General features: G+C 41.0%; 1 protein-coding gene across 1 annotated transcript in view; it reads left to right on the top strand.

Annotated features, from left to right (window-relative positions):
• Nucleotides 1-24,175, top strand: part of LOC119796290 (autism susceptibility gene 2 protein homolog) — a 484,561-nt gene that overhangs the window by 327,042 nt on the left and 133,344 nt on the right.

Genomic DNA, 24,175 nt, shown 5'->3' with positions numbered 1-24,175 from the left:
GTTTATACATTGAGTTTCCCTCAGCAGGAGCCTGATGGGGACAAATCAGAGAGGGAAAGAGATAGGAAGCCAGGGAGGGGGCCTAATAAGATTGTCCTGACCTGGGTGATTTATAGATTCATTTGTGTGCTTGTTTAGAAACCTGATCTGCATTATTCATGTCCACAAAGGAGCAGTACCGGAGACATTAGCTGGTTAACCTCTGCTCAGGTTAGGCCACATTATTTTAATGGCTGTTGCGAGGGCAGGCCTCTTATCCCCGTTGTCAGAGCAGGGGAAGGGGAGGCGAAATGGGGGAGATGAGGGGAAAGACAGCTCATTTATCCCAACCAAACAGCCATCTCCCCTACACAGAGAACAGGTGCGATGAGGGTTTATTATTCAATTACGTCTGTTAACAGTAAACAATACACAAGGCTTTAATGCTCACAAGAGCAGTGTAATTAGTAACCAAATTCCCGGCGACTTTTGACTGCCTTGCGTATTACTTATATGCTGCACGCCACCTGCCATGGTTATGTATTGCACTACAATATTGCATGTTAACCGTGCATGTAATTACCTTTCATCTCTGTAATGATCATTCTTTGCAGTCATAAAATACCTCGCACAAGCTTTGACACTAGTCCACATTTATCATGATTTCTGCAGACTGTTATTAGCAGCAAACTTGTCTGCACATATGTGCAAGGGGGCAAACAAAACAGCATCCATTTTGGTTCACAATTTGAAATAATGCCATACTTCAGGGGTCTTTAACGTTTTCCAGGCCAAGAACCCCCAAACTGATGGCGAGATGGAGCGGGGACCCCCTAATTATATATATTGTATAAAATAGTGTTATATCAAACTGGTCCTCTGGTTACTTTATTACAGATGGATTCATCTAATGAAAGTAATGTCGCCCTGGGATTATTAAAGTATTTCTGATTCCTGGTTGATGGGACAGGTGTTGTGAATGAAACGGTGCCCAGCTTGAAAGAGTTCCTGTGTGTCGCAGAATGTGTGCATTGATGACTGAAAGACATCTTCTGTCTCCATTTATCTGTTTACTAAAGTGTGTTGATTTCATGTTAATGTGGATATAAAGACATTTCAATTAGTTGGAAAAATTGCAGGGTGGAATATAGAGAAAGTCTAATCAATCAAAACTTTCAGGACCCCCATGCAGTACCTGCGTGGACCACCTATTGAAGACCTCCGCCATACTTTATAAGTACAAAAGGTTTAAGGGAGATTTAGCTTGTAAATTTCTTAAATCCTTAGCTATTTGGACTTTTCAGCAGACAGTTCTATGGGTAATTTTATAAATACCATATTTTCCAGACTATAGAGCACACCTCTCTATAAGCTAGGCCCACAAAATATTTTTTGAAAAAACTTCAAAGCAAAAATACAAACTTACATATATATATAGGCTGCTGATATCTACTGAACTGTCTCCCAGCAAACCTGTAGGGGGAGCAACTAGGGGTGTAAATAATAATCGTTTTGTATTGATGCATCGATCCAACACCCGACGGTCCGATGCATAGATACGTCCGCACGAGTATAGATTCAAGTTTTTTTTCTCTTCCGGTCTCTTTTTATCCATTTGCTCCTGGGCGTAATTCTCCCTCCCAGGCTGCGGTGGCACCAAACCTATTTTGCCCTCTTACCACGCTTCCCCGGTTATACTCTTTCAGCAGGGTATTGCAGTGAGCTTGAAACAGACATTTTTGATTTAAGGTCATTTACAATTTGGGAGAGGTGTAGCGCAGGGGGCGGGGACGTCGACACTCTGGAGCCACGGTATTGCATTGCACTCATTGCACTGATTTTGATCAGTATTTTTTGATGCAAAGCCTTTCAGAATCTTTAACACAGGGGTATGATTATTTTTCAGTGAATGAGGTTTTAATAGGAATAGGTGGAGTAAAACTTTTCTACTTCTGTTATTTGCTGTTGTTTCTCAAATAATTATTTCGAATTTGAAACATTGTCTAGTCTGTAAGGTAAAAAAAAAAAAGAACCAATTAATCGAATTGTATCATGGTGTATTCTTGAGTATTGAAAATAATCAAATCGTTGGGTCAGGAAATCGATACTGAATCGAATCGCCATGATTGGTGTGATTTACACCCATCATTGGCACTGTGGTGTAACAGTTCATTTTATCCACTCCGAGGAAGACAGAATCCAGCGGATGGACTTCCAAATGAACTTCGGCATAGAGCCGCCTAGAATGTCCCAGATGCAGAAATCTCTGTGAGCTGGCAGTGATTCAATCCAGGTCAGGAAAAAACTATCAGACAAGAACAGTTCTGGAATACAGGAGTTCGCAGCCTGGTCAGGGGTTCGGATCTGCACAGGAACAGACAGATCCAAGGTTCCAGGAATCCACACAGCATTCAGGCAGGTTCAGAGTTCCAGGTGTTGAGTAACGAGCTCAGAAAGAAACACACAAATGCTGACCGGCAGAAACCAGCAGGAGTCCAAAGACAGTTCAGGCAAACAGATCAGATGAATAATCTCCTCACTCGGGGACATGAACCTTGGAATAACAAAAACTAAAGAAACAGAACCCACAGACATGACAGAGCAAAAAATGGTCTGACCCCGATAGCTGGGCTGAGCCGAATATAAAGCAACAGACACAGGTGGTTAAGATGAGCGTTAATTAGGATCGGGCAGAGGTAGGCAGGTGAATGAAGTGAACAATTAAGGTAAACTATCAGGGCAGATCATGACACTTTCATTTCCAACTTTGTTCAAAGCATGCGAAAAGGAGCAACTTATAGTCCAGAAAATACGGTAATTCTGACACAGAGTAGTCCAAAATTATAAATAAAAGGAAAAAAGAAACACATTTTAATATTGTCGATTTAAAGGAAAAAAATCAGAAAAGTGTGAGTGTCCCCGAGTCGATACTTTACATCTAGAAACTTCTTAACCTTTTTAATCCCTGAAGCTCAGGCAGGATTAGACAGAAATAGGTTCTTCTCAGTGCTGTTTGTTTATCAACAAACCTCTGAGGCCTTTGCTGCATTTATTCTAAGATTACATGAATGCAGTTTGTTTCTAATAGGGTAACTTAAGGACTTTTTATGTGGGGTTTCAGGGTAAATTGGACTGGTGAACTTCAGGTTATTTCTAAAGAAAGCAAACAGAAATATTATCCTTTGTTTATTTGTATGTTTTTGTTTGTTCTCTTACATAAAACTCTGATTAAATAGGTTTGTGGTTCCTTAAAGGGCCATAAATGCTTTAGCAAGGCACTGCCTCACTACCTCTGCAGTGTGATATTTGGGAAATAGCTTTCAAATGTGATAAATGCCTGTGATAAATGAGATGCAACAAACACACCCCAGCCCTTGTGAGGACAAGATGTGATTATTTCTCCTCCATCTTCCTAGTCGGGATGATCCACCCCTCTCTGTGCTTTTCTTCCCTCCTCTCTCTGGGGAGAATGGCATCATGCATAAAGACAGACAGAGAGCAGCAGCATATGTCTGTGGCAGAGGATGCGGTACGGACAGGCCGGGCTTATCGTCTCCGCAAATGTGATTACCGCTGACAGCTCCGACTGCTGATAAAAGCGGGAACATTAAAGAAAACAGAAGAGCCGCGCAGTCAACGCACCCGTGTTTCTTCTCATCAAGCCCCCCCCCCCTCCCAGTCCCCACCTCCACCAGCAGCAGCTCCTTCTTCTTTTCCTCGTCTTCCCAGAACCCCGCGCCGGGGTGTCAGAGCTGTCGAAAAGGGGGGAAGTGACATCACAGGAATGTGCCAGCAGTCTCGAGACTCATCATGTCAGCGGCAGCCTGTCTTGTGTCAGGCTTCCCCCCCAGGCAAGCTGTGATCCAGCCCTCGTCTCGGCACATCAAGAGTCCTCGCCGAGGAGGGGAGGGAAGGAGGGAGAGAAGAAATTAACAGAATGTTTTTCCATCTTGTTAACTGCCAGCATCGTTTGTTAGAGCGCTGTGGCAGTAAGCTGAAGGGCTTCAGATTGGCAGGGGGAAAAGTTGGCGAGTAAAAGCGCGGTGAATTATTGAGCTTGAATGAGGTGTCAGAGCTTCCACGTCGCTCTGCGTGGGTTTCCGGAGAGCACCTTAGGTGTGACTGAACAAGTGTGAGAGAGTGTGAAGGTAACAGATTTTCTCAAACGGGTCAGAAGTGTTTAAGGTCTTCATTTTTAACACTGAGTGAATATAGAGAGTTTTTACTTTTCACTGTCTGAAGTTTGGCTCATTCTTAGTGGGTCAGGCCTGCAGGCTGTGGCGCTCACTTTCACTCTCTTTAGTGTCTATATTCAGTCTAAAACACTGACATTTTGTCACTTTGAGATTAATTTAATGGTGAGCTTTTAGATATCCCTCATTTCTTTTGGTTCTTTATCCCGGCTCCAGTGTTGAGCTTCTTTGTTGGTTCTTTGCAGTCATAACCTTTTCATTAAAAGTTCAGTATACCACCATGCACCTGTCCATAGCTTTACATGCACAATATTTCACGACTGGATTTGAATGTTTTCAGACTTAAACTAAACTAAACTTAATCGGATTTAACTTTTCATAACACATCCTTAATGGTATAGAGGACGATCTTTTATTTCAGTGACTAGCATGTAGGTTTATGCTAGTCACTGCTTCCTCCCAACCAATCGCAATCGTGGACCCAGGCACACCGTCACAAAGCGCCGCCCTCTCAAACCACAACACAGAGCACATGAAGATGTCGCAGCAAGGAGAGCCGGAGGAAATTGTTCCAAAGAAGGGTTTTTGTAGTTCGGCAGTGTGGCAGTATTTCGGTCATGGCAAGTCGGACAAAAAACAAACCACAGTCATCTGTAAAATGTGTAGGGAACCAGTGAAAACGTTTATTAAGTTGGTTGTGTCTGATAACACAACCAACTTTTTTTATCATCTCAGCCGCTCACAGCCGCACGAGTACGAGCTGTGTAGGCCCCGGCATGGCTCTGCATCGCCTCCGAGGAATCTTCAGGAATTTCTGGAAAATATATATATATATTCAGTTCTGGGCAGTTTCCCACATAGTTCTTAGCCTGACGTAGTCCTACTCAATTCTAGTCAGAATATGAGTCTGATACTGCTCCATAGAGCTGTGATTATGGGGTGTGTTTTGAACGAACCAGGAAAAAAAATGCCTCTGCACTCAATTGGATAGACCTACAACCAATAAGAGCAACGGAGTGCGTGACGTATGTTAAGCAATGCATAGTTGTTGTCAACAAAAATCAAAGCTTGCAGTTGCACGCCTAGAATAAGATATCTTCTAGAACAGACCTAATAGCAGAATCTACTCACCTCAACTCTCCAGCGGCAGCCATTGTTGTTGTAACCCAAGCGCGCTTTGGTCACGTGGTTGATTACGTTACTTTTGATCATCTGTCCATCATCGTATAAAGCTCGCCCTGACAATTTGATTGGATCGCCAGAGAGTGGGCAATCATACTCGCGCTACTATGGAGCAGAGCCAGACCGAACTTCCCGACCTCAAACCTTGTGGGCGGGACTAAGTTCGGAATGGCACCCAGGCTACGTAGTTCTAGCAATTGAGAGAAAAATGCTGAGGGGCCAGCAACTTCAAAGTAGTAACTCAGGTTAAAGCAGAAGATTCCGTTAAGTTATTTTTCTTTAAAATAATTCTGTTATGGTTAAAAAAGTTGGTTAAATAAAGATTTAATTAAGTCTGTGTTTGTGTTTTTATTAAAAGTAAATCATTTAGCAATGTCATAAATTGTCCAGGCAGAGCTGCACATAAAATATGGTTTCAAATATTTTCAATAATTATCTATATCGATCAATATGCATTTTTTTTTATCAATAAGCTTTTTTTCTATATCATCCAGCCCTCTCCAACTATTTGACTCAAATCTGCTTTGATTAGATGCATATTTGTGAGTGACATGAAAACATGGAAAACAAATTATTATCCAGCAATTCACTTTAATGCAAAATAGCAAACTTTGCTGAATGAAATAAGTATCTTAAACATAATGTCCTGCTTAACTTCAAACTGTAAACATGAATATAAAACAATAAATAAATAGTGCACATTTTTGGTGCTACAGCAAACTTGTGCAATCTTGTAAACATATTTGTGCCTTAAATGCAATGACTGTAAACTACAATTGTAAAACAAAAACAAAAAAATCATTAGCTCAATGCCACATTATGTAGCGATAGCCTATTTTTTCCACTTGTATTTCCTCTGAGCTCTTGCAGCAGTGAGGAGTTGTTTATCTTTGAGTGCTGCTGCTCTGTTGTCTCCCGCTATCTTCTCCGTGAGCAACACTTGGCTCGACCAATAGGATGAGGGGATTCTGGATCGTTACATATATGTTATCAGCTCATTGGTAATAACGATGGACAGGGCCCGCAAACAAGTTTACCGTAAGTTTTGTACCTAATGTGCCCTTGTTCTTCTTTTTCCATTAGCTTTTTACTGACTATTTTTTTACTCTCACAGTAATACGGGACAAAGTGCATTCCTTTTCCACTAAATACGAGACAGGTACTTCTATTTCTAAAAACGGAACGATTCTGTTTTTCAAGGGACGGTTGGCAACCCTGGTCCTTCATTAGCTCTCCTTTTCTGGGTGAGCTATGGTTTCAGAGAGAAATTGAAGCTCACATTTCTCACCGTGGTTCTTTGAAAATGGCCGAGGGTCGTAAGAGAAAAAGTGTCTACTAAGTGTGTGAGAAGAAAGGCCTAGGAAGAGGCAAGTATATCCCAGAATGCTTTGCGCGGAGAGCTCTCCTCTCATAGCACTATGAGATTTGGCGACTAATAGCTGTTATGGTGCAGGCATCGCGCAGTGGAGGAGGAGTTACGTCACCAATGGGGAGCCAAAAGCAGTGATCATCTGTCCGAACGGTCTGTTAACTGAGTTCTCTATAAAGTCCACTATATAGTCCCCGCTCTATATAGTGTTTGAGGGATTTAGGGATTAGGGCAAACGTTCAGAAACAGTAAGCTTGTATGAGCTATGAGAACAGCAACTTTTAAACAGAGTGTGCACAAGGAGAAATGGGCTTGTGCACGCTCTCACACACGTTTACCAGGCGTCCCCTTTCCGGAGCGGGTACAGGATTGTGCATGTGGCTTTTTTTTTAAGTGGAGAGGGCAGGTCTTTTTAAAAATTCTTGAAAAAATCTTCGACAATACTTTTAAATGGGACAAAATGGCAGATCAGATATGTTTAGTATGATAAACGATTAGCCAAAAGATGCTGTGCTTATTTACTAGCTGCAGCTAAAAACTATCTAGAAAAAGTAAAAAATTCCTTAAATTAAGTGTATTTACCCTTAATTTACAAAGGTAAATGAGATAGTTTGCCAATCGAATGAGTATTTTTACTCTTAAAAAAAGACAATTAGATAACATGCACTTGAAATAAGACAATGCAATTGTGTTTTCTTATTTTAAGTGTAAATTTTCTTGTTCCATTGGCAAAATGTCTCTTTTACCTCCTCAATCCAAGAACAAATGCACTTATTTTAAAAATTACTTATCTAGATTTCATTTTTTCCAGTGATAGAAAGGAAAACAGTTCTGCCTGAAGAGGCTGGCTTCCCTGGAAAGAAACCGATCACAGCCAGTTTACTTTTTCAGGCTGGCTCAGTCCTGAAAAATGCTCAGAAACAGAAGTTGACATGAGTGCATAGAAACAGATTAAAACACGAGTAAAAGATAAACTAGAAGCGCATAAAAAAGCAAGTTAGGAGTGCAATGAAGGAGCATGAACTTAATCCTGTTACACATTGGGAGCCTCATGGGGCTGAATCTGCAATAGTAAAACCTTCAAAATGTGTAAGTAGCCCACACACGTTTGTTTTAAATGAAAACACTTCACACACGTGCACTTTTAACAGAAATCACACAATATAACACAAGGAAGCAACATGTTTGTAGTGTCACCATTGATTCCTCTGCTGTTTTGTCAGTTTTAACTCAAATATAGTAAATTACCCAATCAACAGCTTAAAAAAAGCCACAGTTTCATCTAAACAAACAAGAAAAGCTTTTTGTGAGACAAAGAGCGAAACGATGGTTGTGGTAGGTAAATATCTGGCTTTGACTTCATGAGCGACTGTTTGTAATTAGTTTGAACATTTCGTATAAAGATCCATGCAAAGCTTGTTTCTTCCAGTTTTAATTTAGTCTGGAAGAATGAGACTGAGCTCCAGGAATCATGGAAAATCTGCTTCATCTCTCGGGTAAATCTCCATTTCGCAGATCTGGCCCTCTGTCAGCTCATTTGGATGGAGACAGGGGCTGCCTCGGCAAAGAATGCTTTTGATTCTCTTTTCATTTATTTGAACTGATCTGCTGTGATTAAGAGCTCCGTGTCTCATTATTCTCTCTTGGAGAGGAGCTGGGTATTGCCTTTTGCCAAAATATTTGAATGATTAGGGCCCAGGCACGGGCCATGCCAAAGCGACGGGAAGCATTCACTCTGCTTATTAGATTCACTTAAATGCTGTTGTAAATCATTGCTGCCAGAGCTCTGTGCCAGACCCGGGGCTCTACTTCGAGAATCTTCCAGTACCGCTGCCAGGGCGCATTACGGAACCACCAGACGCAGCTGAGCCCGCTGATCTGTGCTGATGTTTGTTTTTAGCTCGGCATGTTAATACAGTAAAACGCTTGTTTGTTTGACCACTTTCGCATTCGGTTCCCATGAAAATGCAATCAATCAAGCACTTGTGAAACATGGCTGAGTTTGACAGAACTGATCTGGCTGGAAAGTGGCTGGTGATCATTTTTTTTTTTTGTCTCGATAGTTTTTATTTTTGAAGAGAACGAGCTATGGGAACACGTCTTAATTCCAGGACGCCGTTTCTTCAGTCTTATTTCAATCTGTCTTTCAGAAAACAATGGAAATGCGCAATCTCCTTTTTTTTTTTTTTTTCTTTTTAGCCGATGAGCGCCGGCATGATTGCAGCCCAGAGACTGAACAAGTGTGATTAGCACTAGAGTTAAACCGTAGTGTTACCCCATTGTTCTGGCAATTTTTAGATTGCAGGGTTAGAGGAAAGCAGGAAAATGGCAGCTTGCTGAACACTCAGGGAAAAATACTGGCTTTGGTATTTCAAAGTACCCCTGGAAGCTCAATCATGCCTTCCATTTTGGCACATTGTCAAGAAGCAAATGCTACAAATCAGAACACATTGTTCCTCAGGGGGGGGGGAATAAGCACCTTTGACTCATGAGCTCCACGGCTCTGCTCTGTCCCTCTCAATGACAAACTGACTCTATCAGCTTTTTCGTTTCTATTATTATTCATATTGCCCAAGTCAGCATCTGCAACAAAAAAAGGAAAAGCCCATCATGGCTTATATGGCCTCCTTCTTTGTCATTTTGTCACTCCCCTCACAAGTAGCCTGAAGGATGTGCCCATCTCTCTGGCCGTGGCAGTAAAGGTCAGTGCAATGGAGCGAGAGAAACGTGAGAAGGATTTCCTTGGTCCCGGATGCTCTATAAACACTCAGGATCGGCTTAGGCTCCGGCGCAGCAGGCTCTTCGATAAATGCTTTGGTGTAAAAGAGGACAGATGAGGATCATGAGCTGTGACTGCGGCTGGGGACGTGGGGGTAAAACAAAGAAGAAGAGGAGTGGAAGGGGTAGGCAATTTACCAGTGGCGGAGACTTGGAAGGAGGAGGGGAGAGATGTATGGCCCCCAGCCAACGGAGCAGTGGAAAACAGTGGTGTGGACTAATGATCCACAGCGTGATCGTTATGGCTCCCACAGAAAGGATGGGCACAAGGCAGCGCTCCCGGGAAATCAATTCCCAGGAAGCACGAGTACCAGTTGTAAATCACAGTGGTGGGGATGGATAGAAGGCACCAGGGGTGAAGGGAGAAAGGTGCTTGTGGAAGAGGCGGATGGGTGGAAGGGGGAGCTTTTCAGGGAGGAAGAACTCTCTCAATCATCAACCCCAAAGGCAAAATTACCCCCCCCCCCCCCCTGCACAACTCCAACCCCCAGCAAAACCAAACGAATAATGTGGCTGTTCCAGGCATCCACCCCTTCTGCTTGATAGCTCTATAGCAGGTTGAGGCTGAGGTTTAGAAAAGTGTTCTCAAATTGATTTATGTCCCACAGAAGAGCCCCATCAATCCTAATATGAAACTAATAAAATCATTGGGTGTTGAGGGGAGAAGGCCAGATGCATGAGCAGGCATCCCTGTGTGTGTGAGCTGCGTTTGTGGCGGCGGGGTAGAAGTCACTTTAGAAACATATCATGATAAAGAAGGCATTGATCGAGGAGGGCCCAATGATGACAAATGCCTCAGCTCTTCAGGCAAACCACGCAAAGAAACAGTCACGATGTTCAACTATCATCCTGAGTTGTTCAATGCTGCTTTAACAAATACCTGTTTAAATTATGCTCTGTAACATGTAAATATACAGGGTTTATACAGGAATGAGTACTCTAATTCAATGAGGGATGTAATGCCCTTTTACTGCTCTTAGAAATAATTTTAATGCCATCAACAAGTACCCATATATATATATATATATTAGGCGTGGAACGGTTCACAAAATCCGGTTCGGTTCGATTCACGGTTTCGTTGTCACGGTTTTCGGTTCGGTTCGGTATATGTTGATTGTTACACCGAAATCCCATAAAAATTAATAAAATTAATGAAAAAATCCCCCCAAAAATAATGGATTGTAATTATTTTAAATGATCCGCGGAAACCCTGGATCATTTCTGCATGTGTTGCTGCTTTGAATTTAATCATCTCGCGCATGCCCTCTACGATCTCCAAGGAACTCCGAGCAGAGCGGACGGGAGCCACAGTGGAGGTTGTAGGCTTTGCTTTGTGCAGGCGGTCTGGAGCGCAGCGGGGCGGAGCGCTGATGGAGTATGTGGGATTTCAGGGTTAGCCTGACATGTTGGTCATGTTGCTGTTAGCATAGACAAAACGTGTTGCACAATGCTTGCACACTGTTGCACTTTTATCCACAACTTTCTTTCTGTCGTCATCGTAGGTCACTCTAAATGCAAAGTGCTCCCATACAGCAGACCTATAAAGTGCTGCTGGCGCGTCTTCCAACTCCTGTTCTTTCCCACTCGCCATACCCACACAATTCTCCACAACAACTGTTTTTTTTCTGCTACACCCGGCTAAGCTGCTTCGCTTCTTCTTCTTCTTGTTTACTACTGGTGGTTGGCTTTGGTCGCAGTACCGCCACCTTCTGCTCTGGAGTGTAATCGCTTCCCCTATGAGAAAAAGGAGCAGCGCATGAACCGAACAAAACACACTCAAATCGAACCGAGACAGTTGAACCAAACGGTTCGGACGGTTTTCATAAACCGTTCCATGCCTAATATATATATATATATATATATATATATATATATATATATTTAAATGGCAAAATTGTTTGTCATCTTTAGCGGCTACAGCCATGTCCCGAATTCTTCATTTTCCAGCCATTTTTGTTGAAATTAGCATTTTTCTATTCTCTAGCTTTTTCTCCGCCTCAAGCTTGTTTTCCGATCGACGTTTGTTACGATCAACCGGAAGCAGTTCCACGCAAATATATTGCGATATAATATATCTGGGAAAATTATTTTTATAATCCAATAATTTTTTTGTTATAGTTTTTAATGCCACGATAATCACATTTTTATTAATTTTAATGCCAATTAGGGTCTTAATTAAAAAATAATTATTTAATGAATTTTAATGAGTTTTTAATGACTCACGTAACCCTGCTGTATACATTTTCCCCAAATAAATGAGTTTTTCTTTGTTACCCTGTAAACAGCTTTTATTTAAATACAAAAACCCAGCTAACACATTGTTAAAGGCAATGTTCTTTTTGCATTTAATATATATGTATATATAGAGGGAGATACATACATTTTAATTTAGCTTAAACTGCTTAAGTAATTAACTTTTAATATTAAAAAAATGTATGCACACTGTGAGTTGTTACTGTATAACATAGTTTTGGAGCTCATAACTATGTCTAGTAGAGAAACGGGACTACACACTAAAAAAACAGGCCTACTCCATCATCCATAATCAAAGGTGTTGATGGCAGCGGTCCAGCTGATATTTCCCTCAAGGGTGTACCAGACCAAATGAAGGTAGAATGATGAGAAAAAGCAGAGAGAACATAAAGGTAGGAGTTGAACTGAAAAATGTGATAAAATTGAAGAATAGAGATCAAATAAAACAGAATAATAAAAAGGGGTCCCTATGTCCTCCAGCAGTCTAAGCCTATAGCAGCATAACTATAGAGATAGCTCAGGATGACCTGAGCTACTCTAACTGCTTTATCAAAATGACAATTTTTTCAGTCTTTTAGCCTTAAAAGTAGACGGGGTATCAGCCTCACTGGCTGAAACTGTAATAAAACTTGTATAATATCAACTAATTAAATACATTTTTAATTAATAGATGTTTTATAACATTTCTTTGTTATACAGCAATCCCAATGTAATCGTAATGTTCGTAATCTATTTAGACGTTTCATTTATCAAATGACAGAAGGGAAACATCCTTTCTAAACCAACTTTGCTCTTAGTGAGAAACTAATTTATGCTTTTTTTAAATGAATTAACATTAATTAACTGTTAAAAAGAGCTTCTTTTTTTGGTCAGTGTGGTTGATTAATCATTAGAGACACCAAGGCCTGATAACTGGCTAGTTTGTGAAATGGATCTATTTTTTGTGTTAAACGTTTAATATTTAGTGAATAAAATCCCACTAGTAAACGAAGCTGGACTTTGAAAAGCTGACAATGTGGGGGAAACTTTTTCTGTGTGAGATTTTAACTGTGCTGCTTTGAAATGGTGGTTTGATGTCCTCCTGCCGTAGGAGGAAGCTGGCTCATCAAAAGAGCAAAGTAGATAAAAAGATTCTGTCCTCCTTTTTTTTTAATTAGTCTGACTAACATAGATGTTTCCTGCCTTTATTTAAATGAAACTCTGTCTTTTGTTGCTCTCTGACCTTTGTTGAGCTGCATTTACCGTCTCTTTAGGGTTAGTTGTTTTAATTGGTCAACATGACTTGTTCACCTCATTATGCAGACAGCCTGATGCTCTTTGACAAAATCCACTATCTTCAGCCTCCAGCTTATGGTACCTCCTGGTATCTTTGCATCTCTGGCAGCTTTCTCTGCTGCCCACCTGAAATGCTGCCGTCTGAACAGGAGAGACAGATGGGGCCCAAAGCACCTGTTTTGATGCCAGTGTGTGAAGTAAAACAGGGTTTGCTGGAGTTCATCCATACAATTATGTGCCTATCACCTACCCAGTGACGAGTATGTTCTCTCTTTACTGCCAGAGTGGTGCTAACCCATCAAGGTACACCTCTGAAGGTCTGCTGAAGCTATAAAGCAATCTGCAATAGCTTTTTTAAGAGATGGTTCATATACACTTTTTGATGTATATATATACATATATATATACACTATATTGCCAAAAGTATTTGCTCACCCATCCAAATTATTGGAATCAGGTGTTCCAATCACTTCCATGGCCACAGGTGTATAAATTCAAGCACCTAGGCATGCAGACTGTTTTTACAAACATTTGTGAAAGAATGGGTCGCTCTCAGGAGCTCAGTGAATTCCAGCGTGGAACTGTGATAGGATGCCACCTGTGCAACAAATCCAGTCGTGAAATTTCCTCGCTCCTAAATATTCCACAGTCAACTGTCAGCTGTATTATAAGAAAATGGAAGTGTTTGGGAACGACAGCAACTCAGCCACGAAGTGGTAGGCCACGTAAACTGACGGAGCGGGGTCAGCGGATGCTGAAGCGCATAGTGCGAAGAGGTCGCCAACTTTCTGCAGAGTCAATCACTACAGACCTCCAAACTTCATGTGGCCTTCAGATTAGCTCAAGAACAGTGCGCAGAGAGCTTCATGGAATGGGTTTCCATGGTCGAGCAGCTGCATCCAAGCCATACATCACCAAGTGCAATGCAAAGCGTCGGATGCGGTGGTGTAAAGCACGCCGCCACTGGACTCTAGAGCAGTGGAGACGCGTTCTCTGGAGTGACGAATCGCGCTTCTCCATCTGGCAATCTGATGGACGGGTCTGGGTTTGGCGGTTGCCAGGAGAACGGTACTTGTCTGACTGCATTGTGCCAAGTGTAAAGTTTGGTGGAGGGGGGATTATGGTGTGAGGTTGTTTTTCAGGAGCTGGGCTTGGCCCCTTAGTTCCAGTGAAAGGAACTCTGAATGCTTCAGCATACCAAGACATTTTGGACAATTCCATGCTCCCAACTTTGTGGGAACAGTTTGGAGCTGGCCCCTTCCTCTTCCAACATGACTGTGCACCAGTGCACAAAGCAAGGTCCATAAAGACATGGATGACAGAGTCTGGTGTGGATGAACTTGACTGGCCTGCACAGAGTCCTGACCTCAACCCGATAGAACACCTTTGGGATGAATTAGAGCGGAGACTGAGAGCCAGGCCTTCTCGTCCAACATCAGTGTGCGACCTCACAAATGCGCTTCTGGAAGAATGGTCAAAAATTCCCATAAACACACTCCTAAACCTTGTGGACAGCCTTCCCAGAAGAGTTGAAGCTGTTCTAGCTGCAAAGGGTGGACCGACGTCATATTGAACCCTATGGATTAGGAACGGGATGTCACTTAAGCTCATATGTGAGTCAAGGCAGGTGAGCAAATACTTTTGGCAATATAGTGTATATATATATATATATATATATATATATATATATATATATATATATAGAGAGAGAGAGAGAGAGAGAGAGAGACAGAGACAAATAAACAAAACCGATTCAATTCAATACAGTTTATTCAAATATATATAAATAGCACCAATTCAAAACACTTGTCACACAGCTTATTCCATCGATTCATTGACTCAAAGGCAATCCCACACACTAAGCATGCTTGTAGCGACAGTGGAGAGGAAAATCTCCCTTTTAACAGGAAGAAACCTCCAGCAGAACCAGGCTCAGTGTGAGCGGCCATCTGCTGAGGCCGACTGGGGTTCAAGGAGACAGAAGCAGAGATACAGAAAAGAGCAGAGTCACAAAAGGCACCCAGCTCCACAGCCGGCCCCGTCTAGGTAACACACAGCCAGGCAGACAAACTCCTAGCCAGCTCCCATATATACAACCAAGAGATATTCAATGAAGTTGAGCAGCCTACTGCTCCATAAAGTTTAGAAAACTAGCCCTGCACTTCACCCTGGACACCGTCCCACCAATGAAACAATAGTGGAAGTATTATACTGTGGAGAAGCAGGAACAGGACGTTCCTGCATTGCTGTGCAGATGTGACGTCAAGATGTCCATGTTATATGGGCCCACAAACAATTGAAGCATTAGATTCAAGATGGATTGTGTGGATACTCAGACGTGACTGGCATCCAGCTCAACTCAAACACCAATGGCGACTCCATGTAAGGTGAATAAAGTAAAAATAAATTAATAAATTCTTGTACGCTCTATGAGAATGAGCAAAAAAGTGCTGCAGATCTGTGTTTTGGCCACAGGTGGCAGTATCATCAGAAAAATCTATTCTGCCACTTTAACACAGGAGAAAAATCTGTAAGAGGCAACACAAGTGCTTGAGGCTTAGAAGGAGGTTCACCTTTTAGGAGGAAACCAACCCTCAACATAAAGCCAGAGCTGCTAAAGCTCAACATCAACAGCCTAAGACACAATGTTTCATGCTTATTGGCACACAAAGAGCAATGTGGACTTTGTGTCGGCGAAAAAAAGAAATAGTCTGAGCATTACAGGCTTATATTGTTTATTATCATTGCACTGTTCACCAAAGGAATTCAAAGCAAACATATTTCTGACATTTTGCTGGTTTATTTTCAACCAAAGTAGATTCATGTGTGTTACTGGATGCAATCAGCTGGTTTTCCTTAGATGGGGAACCTTTAGCCAAACGGACTGGATGCTCTGATTGAACAGGTATTTGTAATGGGCCTTCAGATGAATTGAGGCTACATTCATAAAGTGAAACAAACAGAACAAAACTGAACTGATTTAAATTGACTTACCGGTAATTAAATTGAACTCAAATAAACCAAATTGAAATGAATCAAACTGAACTGAACATCTTTGTAGGAGTTCAGACATAAAGAGATATCAGCTTGTAAAGTATTGACAAAATGTGACAAAGATGGAGGATTATTCTTTAGAATAGCACTGAAGACAGTTTATAAAAGATTGCATAAAAATAATGCAAATGCAGCCAGTTAAAAAAAAAATTTTTTTAGTTAGCTTTTATTAAAGTTCTGAATTCAGATCTTCCCAGTAAAAAAGAAAACCTGATATCTTCCTTGTTATTTAGGTTTCTTTTTTTCCTACACTGAGCTAGTGTTTCACTTAGCTCAGTTTATGTAGGTCAAATTCACCAGCATTTTGTCTGACTTCCCGAACAAATCCCTGCAACAAAACAGCATGGGCCGCTAGAGAATTGTAAATGAGCTTAACGAAGACAAGAACGCTGGAAAGCTGCAGGTCTGGAAAGCTTCTAATTTGTAGATCCATGCGAGACCGGGATCATTTCCAGGTCATCGTGTGCACACCCAGGCTGTCAGCAGACGCCGGCGTCTGAATCATATTTACTTCTTTTTCATCCTTTTCATATTTTGACTCATATCAGACAGAGATGTTTATATTTTATTAATGTTTGATATCAATTCAATTCAGTTTATGTATATAGCGCCAATTCACAACACATGGCATCTCAAGGCACTTTACAGTTCACTAGATCATACAGTCAAAGTGATTCAAAGTTTTCTATCTAAGGAAAACCAGTTGATTGCATCGACTCATTGACTAGAATGCAAGCCCTCACACTAAGAATGCTTGTAGCGACAGTGGAGAGGAAAAACTCTCTTTTAACAGGAAGAAACCTCCAGCAGAACCAGGCTCAGTGTGAGCGGCCATCTGCTGAGGCCGACTGGGGTTCAAGGAGACAGAAGCAGAGAGACAAAAAGCAACTGTAAAAGGCGGAAACACACAGCCAGGCAGACGAACTCTAAGCCAGCTCCCATGTCAGAAGATGAACACTGGAAAAACAATCCAGAAATAAATACAAATTTCTCAAATTAAGTGTATTTACCCTCAATTTGAGTAGGTAAATTAGATAGTTTGCCTATGGAATTAGTATTTTTACTAGATATTTAGATAAAATACACTTGAAATAAGACAATGAAATTGTGTTTTCTTATTTTAAATGTAAATTGTCTTGCTCTATTGGCAAAATGTCTCGTTTACCTCCTCAATCCAAGAACAAGTGCACTTATTTTAAGGAAAAATTACTTCTCTAGATTTTGATTTTTTCCAGTGAAGAGAGCACATCCAGCCAGTCACAGCCAGAGAAACATGACTACACTGAAAAACAGGCCAATCTCCAACATCTATAAACAAAGGTGTTTATAGAGCTGAAATTTCTCTCCAGGATGGAGTCACAGCCAAACAGGAACAGACGAGGCAAAGCTACTAGAGCATAACGTTAGAGATTAAACTAAGTGGGAGAATAGAGGTAGAATGAAGCAGTTTGAAAGCTGAATAAAGTCGCAATACTCATACTACTTGGAGATAAGTTAAAAAAAATCCTTAAATTTAGTGTATTTACCCTTAGTTTGATTAGGTAAATGAGATAGTTTGCCAATGGAATGAGTATTTTTACTCTTAGAATAAGATAATTAGATAATATGCACTTGAAATAAGACAATTATGGCAATTATGTTTTCTTGTTTTAAATATAAATTGTCTTGTTCCACTGGCTAAATGTCTCTTTTACCTCCTCAATTCAAGAACAAGTGCCCTTATTTTAAGAAAAAAATGACTTTTCATTTTGATTTTTTCCAATGTATGAGCCTGCTTGTTTCAGTGCACGATGCTAACTCTGCTGCTATGTGAATTATAAGGAAAGAGCAGGCTGTTGCATTGTGGGTAGTGGTATAAGAGGTTTGGTGTGAGCTTTGCCGGTGATCGGTCCTCATTGGCTCTGCGCTGTCTCTCCCAATGTGTGTTAAATGTCAGGTGCTGAGAGCCAGACTGCAGTTGAAGTTCTTTTTCCAGGCTGTCTGCTTTTGATTTCTTTTCCCAGGGGTGTTTAAAAAAGCAGCTCGATTGTTAGTGACAATCAGCCGCTCTGGCCCTTTTGAACAGAAGGTTTGATTTAATCGCGCTGCTCTCGTTTATTATTCCGAAGCGGCAGCCGCCCCGGCGAAGGGGGCTGAGGGGGTCTGATGGAGCACCGAGGAGCCGTCCCAAGGATCTCACTCTTCCTCCTCTCCCCACCCCCCCACCCCCCCACTGTTACGTCTAAATCCTCAATACAAATCGCAATGTTTCGGCTCTCCCAGTGGGGCCTATTACTGCCTGTGGGGCATTAAAGATCATTAATAGTGCTGTCAGAGAAAGCGAGGGAGAAAAGGCAGCGAAGAGGAGGGAGAGCGGGGAGCAGCATGGAGTTGCTTAGCTGCTCATAAATGGGAAATTAATACATCTGCTTCATTAATGCTGCCTCGTGTTTGATGTTTGTTAGCTGGCAACTTTAATGATGTAGGTTTGAGCCGACGGGGCGCTTGACTAAATTTGATTCCTCCAATTAAGTAGTCAGGCTTCTTTTCTTTGGGGAAAATGGTTAGAGAGGAAAAACTGCTGCCTAATTATGGACTCCAAACCATCAGTTTTGTGGCTCCAGCCCCGCTCCCCCCTCCCGCTTCCCTCTCTTACCCTCAATCTTCATCTGTCAGCAGCTGATTGGTGCAGCAAATTCATCAGGAATATACCAGAATCAGCTATCTATCATTCACTAATTAGGCTGAACTTTTTTAATCAGTCCGTTCAACTTCCCTGATCGTTCTCATTAACATACAGTGTATGTTACAGGATATAGAAGACGAGTGGATGGGTCTGCCTTTACTGTAAACAATGAAAATACTAATATGCAGACGAGCACAGCTGCAGCCTAATTGCAAGCTTTGGAAGTTAAACATGAAAGCGTCTGAATTTCTTTTTTTTTTTCTACTCAACCATACAGTTAGGAGCAAAAATAAGGAGAAACCACATTTGGCTTGCTGTCTGGTGCTCAGAATGAGATCATCCTTTCATGTTGTTGTGCTTGAAGTTGAGCTCAGAGACAAAACATTGGTGTTTTTTAGCTCAGAATGAACATCATCAATAATGACTGTGCTTTGTTCAAGCTGATAGGTTACCTTCTCTGACCTTTCCAACCAAACAGTGCTGAACCGTGCAACGAGTAATGAGGAGACAGCCAGGGATGTAATGCTGTCAAAAGGTTTTCACCCCTCTTTAGCATTCCCCTGCATTATACAAGTCCAGGCTTGGACTGGTAGTCTGTGATACCGGTCCTAATTTCAGCGTGCAAGGCCCGACCCTCCTTAAATCATACCAGCCCCAACACTTAGTCTCCAGCCGAAGCTCCTACCTGTGACAGTAAATAACTCAAGGAGCTCAAGAAGTAATGCAATGTTAACTACCTAAATGATGCATGAAGTATATATAGCCATTCCTTGTGATGGTTGGAATATGGTGTCATTTTCTATTTCTTCAAACTGTAAAATCCTTGCAACAAAGTAAATTATGAAATTAAAATGCTTTCTTTAAACCAAACTACGATGTTCCTCTTATATTTGGCTAATTTATGTTCGAATATTTAGCAAAAATATGTTGCGGTGCATGATGGGGTTTTGCATCTAAAGGCTAAGGTTTCCCATCTTACGTGCATTGTTGCCAGGTTGGGATGTTTCTCAATCTGGCAGTTTAGGATGGCCGTCTATGGGTAAAAAATGAGACAGAGACAGGGGGCTTCAACGTTTTCCAGGCCAAGGACCCCCAAACTGATGGCAAGATGGAGCCGGGACCCCCTAAATATGTATATATATATATATATATATATAGTATGAAATTATGTTTTATGAAACTGGTCCTTTAGTCACTCTATTGCATTTGGAGTAATGTAAGGAAAGTAATTCTCCCTGGGATTATTAAAGTATTTCTGATTCTGATTCCTGGTTGATGGGACAGGTGTTGTGAATAAAACGGTGTCCAGCTTGAAAGAGCTCCTGTGTGTCGCTGAATGTGTGCCTTGATGACTGAAAGACATCTTCTGCCTCCATTGATCTGTTTACTACAGTGTGTTGAATTTATGTTAATGTGGATTTAAAGACATTTCAATTAGTGGAAAAAATTGCAGGGTGGAATATAAAAAAAAGTCTAAACAACCAAAACTTTCATGACCCCCATGTAGTACCACTGTAGACCCCCTAGGGGCCTTGAATAGACTTTGGTTTAAATTGGATGAGATTTCATATATCCAGGCAGTCTATGAAAAATTTTCGGGCTGGAAAACGTGAGTCAGTGACATCTGGCAACCCTACTGATGTGGTGAGTGGGGCAGCAGCAGCAGTCACTGTTGTGTCCATTTTAATTACCAAAGCCAGTAAAACTGCATTATAGAAGTCTTGGTGATGGTTGTCATATGATGTTTGAAGATAGATCAGTTAATACACAATGTGTATTGGTGTTATGTTTCACATTTGACACGCACGCCTTTGACTGTGCTTGTATTTTTTTGGGGGGGCAGGTCTATAAGTGGGCCGGCAGTCTGTACAACTCTTAAAAAAATTCAGCATCTGAGTGAAATTACCTCACATAATACAAAGAATAAGTATTTGAATCCTAAACTAAATAGCTGGTTCTTCCTCTGTTGGTTGAAATGCTCAAACATTTCTGGCAATGACACTCTTTCAATGCTGTGCATGACATTAATACCTTCTTTTTAAAATTCTGCTACATTCATTGGTTCCAAATTGAAACAGCCCATTTAAAGCCACACTACAACTTGCAGCCAACAGGGGGCGCTTTACTTGTACCTTCCAAATCCCCATGACATCCCCGACAACCTGACCATCCAGACCCGTTCTGTCTAATGAAAACCAGCTAATTGTATCTTGTCATTGACTTGCATGACATACTTATCCTCGAACCCTAGTCGGCCTCGGCAGATGGCCGCTCACACTGAGCCTGGTTCTGCTAGAGTCCCTACAAACTTGCTTAGTGTGAGGGATTGCCTTCGAGTCAATGAGTCGATGCAATCAGCTGGTTTTCCTTAGATAGAAAACTGAATCAGTTTGACTGGATGATCTGGTTGAATTTTAAAGTGCCTTGAGATGACGTGTTGTGAATTGGCGCTATGGAAATTAACTGAATTGAATCCAACTGAATGACCATGTGGCAATAGTAGATATTCACATTCAAAGAAAAACAGACAAACAAAATGAACATAGAAGCACTAATGTTTAAATACTTTCTATATTTGAAAAGGTCATAGTAAACTAGCTCCAAAGGTGGCTCTGAGAAACAGTTAAACAGATGAACTCTGAGACAGTTTACTTTCAGGCACGAAAGAGAGCACATAGAGCTAGCTACAGTGAAGCTGAGCACATAGCTATGACTTCGAGAAAAACAGGTCATAACAATGAATAACAGCTCCAACTCTCTCATTTATAACTACAGGAGCTGATAGCCGCAGCACCATTTGGTGTCACAGTTAAACAGGACTAAACCGAATTAAGCTATTGTGATGAGAAAAAGCATATAGTTAGGGATAAAGGTTGAGCCCCAGCTAGCAAGGGTGGAGGCCCAGCTAGCTTGGTTAGCTCTGACAGTTAGCATATAAGCTGTAGCCAACAGAATGTTGTGTGTAGACTGTTATTACGGTAGGAAGAGCGGACAAGAATGCTACGCAGAGAAACAGCTGTTAGCTAGCTAATTGGCAGCTGTTAGCGTATAGATGAGGAGAAGTGCGGACCACTTTTGAAAAAAGACCAGGAAGTTCGTTATCAGAACCGGTCGCAGCTGCGCTGTGTTATGAAGAGTGTGTTAATTGGTTCATTTGATTTGAATCGGGCTGAACATTGTCATAAATTGTTGGTTCGTGCCCAGGTTAATAAAGAAAGGGCTTTGATGTGTTTTGTTTTACTAAAGATGAGGACAAGAAATGTGACATAAACCAAGCTAATCAACAAAAAGTAAGAGTGGAAGGGGTTCATCTGAAGATGTTTTTAAAACTGATTGGTGACCTTTAGTTTACATCTTCAGATAGTTAGTTTGAATAGAGTTATAAGTTGTTCTGCTGTTTTATGGTTGTGATTTATGAGCATAGACTTCCAGGCTAAGGTCTTCTTTTCTACCACTCAGTTTGGAGATATAAAAGTTCCTCATTATAAATAATAAGTGCAGTTAAAGGAAAACTGAATGAGACAAGATCTGCATGATTTGAGAATTATGGAGGAAGAAACAACCACCTGTTTAATGTTCATTTATTGTGTTGATTTTACTTGAAGCTCCAAATATTGTGATGATTAGCCTTTTTAGTAAAATAGGAACACTGATGGAAAGAACAGTTGAAGAGAAGGAGGAAAAATCTAATTAGAAGAGTAAAACAGGCTGAAGTCAGCTAGAAAGAAAAGAAGATGGAGAGAGAAGAAGACAGAGAAGACTGAATGACCATATGGCACTAATAAACACTATCAATTGATTAATTTTATTAATCTTAGGAAAAAGGAGAGGCACATTCCTGGATTTAACACTTGATTTTTGTTGTTTAAATATTAATAAATATGTAAAAAAAAAAAAAAATGGATAAAAGCATCACTGTCCCCGTTTCCTATTTTATTTTTGATGATATGTATTTATTTTTATCAAAAAGCTGGAAATGTCCCCAGATTGGATTTCAGAAATCTGCTCACCTTAGTGTAGCCAAACCAGATAACTGATATTCAGAACAGGCCTGGGACTGGTTTCAATGTCTCCAGCCAGAAACACTATCAATAAAATATTTACCACACCCAAGGCTAGTTGAGGTCTATATGATTGTCTGTGTTCAGATTCCAGAAATTTAAATATTATATTGTGAAATGTATATGTTAATAAAACCCAGAGCCAGCCACTGACACCCATCTCCTGACATCCAAATAGCTAACACTGACGATTTTGACTCATTTTCCTTATGCAGCAGCTTCAAAAATAAAGATATTTTTCTCCATAAATTATTTTTATTTGATTAGATTCTAGATTTTCAACCAGTAACCAGTGAGGGCTGATAAAGTATAAAATATGTTTTAATGCATCTCTAAAACTGTAATAGTTCGTAGTCTGAGCCAGTCTATGTGGAACAGCTTAGGCCAGCATAAGTTGATCAAAAAAGCTAAACATAAAGTCTTGAATTCTTGAAAATGTATCCTTTACTATTGGAAATAACATTGATTTTTGTCAACTTCACTGGATACTAGTTCTTTTTTTCCTTTCCTACATTGGATTCCAGTGTAGAATTTAATATTCCACATCATTTTTCTATTGACCTTTCCTTTAACAGAGCCGAGTCCTTGTATTATTTGTTGTTTGCACTGTAGTTAATTTGGAACTGAAGTATAAAACCATGTTAATTCAGATTTCTTGCTGATGTATAACCAACATCTTTTCTTAATGCAAATGAGCCACCAAGTTTGCTGTATAAATGGAAGCAAAATGGAACAGGCGCTCGCAGGCATGCTGAGGGAAGACGTGGAGAGCAAAGAAGGAAATGAGAGCAGCATACAAACAAGCCATTATTAAACACATTTCTTCTTTAAGCTGCTTTTTGAAGAGCATCAAGCCTAGAGCGCTTCAAATTGCCAAAAACAAGCTATTTTTCTTGTGCTTTGAAATCATGAGGTAAGATCAGCGCTGGATATGAAAAAAAAAATAAACGGCACTCAGCACACAGGAAAGCAGAAGGAGGCTTTATTTGTTTACCATGCGGCAGGCCGAGGGCGATAGTGGGGCTCCTCTTCATCCACAGGAGAGCTGCTGCTTGGCGGCAGCGCCGATGCAGCACGCCGCCTCCCACCAGCAACGCACACAGCGCCATCTGCTAGGACCTGTTGGCTTATTTGTTTTCCAGAGCAAACAGCAAATCACTTCTTTCCTGTTCCTGCTTTTTACCATATGCCGCTGCCTGTGTATCAGAGCGAGGCATGTATATTAATGAAGTTAATCAAAGACGCACACACAACCACATCTGCCAGGGGAATTTTCGAATGATTGCACCCGCTGGTTGATTCATTACATCCCAGGCCACCTCTCTGTGTAGGTGAGAATGCTGTAAATCTATATGTTCAATTTCAT

The sequence above is a fragment of the Cyprinodon tularosa genome, unplaced genomic scaffold (assembly GCF_016077235.1).
Source record: "Cyprinodon tularosa strain WSP-4 unplaced genomic scaffold, ASM1607723v1 ctg541, whole genome shotgun sequence".
NCBI classification, from domain to species: Eukaryota; Metazoa; Chordata; class Actinopteri; order Cyprinodontiformes; family Cyprinodontidae; genus Cyprinodon; species Cyprinodon tularosa.
The sequence above is the reverse complement of the archived record's forward strand: the minus strand, read 5'-3'. Positions and strand labels throughout refer to the sequence as shown.